Raw genomic sequence first — 419 nt, 5'->3', positions numbered from 1 at the left:
TTTTCTGGATCGGAAATTCCCCCCCACTTGGTCTCTTTTTTTTTTTTTTTCTTAAATAAAAGACCAGAAAAGAAAAAAACAAGACAAAAAGCCCAAGCTGAGGCATTGCCGCACCGTGGTGGGCCATGTCTCTGCCGCGTGATGCCCGGGGGGGGCCTCCCAGCGGTCTGGGGGTCAGCCCCGACGGGTGTGGAGTCGGTTGGGAGTTGGGGGGGACACACTACGAGGGGCCTGGGGGCATGGCTGAGCTTTGACCCCCATGTGAGCTCTGAGCACTTGGGGGGCAAAGCTGTGGATTCGGGGCTCCCACCTCCAAAGTCTTCCCCTCTTGGGCAGCCTGATCGAAGGGTGGTGGTCAGGGACCAGGCAATGCTGCAGCCTCAGCCTGGCTGGCCCCCCTGCCTCAGTTTCCCTGGCAG

The sequence above is a fragment of the Buceros rhinoceros genome, unplaced genomic scaffold (assembly GCF_000710305.1).
Source record: "Buceros rhinoceros silvestris isolate BGI_N320 unplaced genomic scaffold, ASM71030v1 scaffold40513, whole genome shotgun sequence".
Lineage (NCBI taxonomy): Eukaryota > Metazoa > Chordata > Aves > Bucerotiformes > Bucerotidae > Buceros > Buceros rhinoceros.
Note: the sequence above shows the minus strand (reverse complement) of the source record.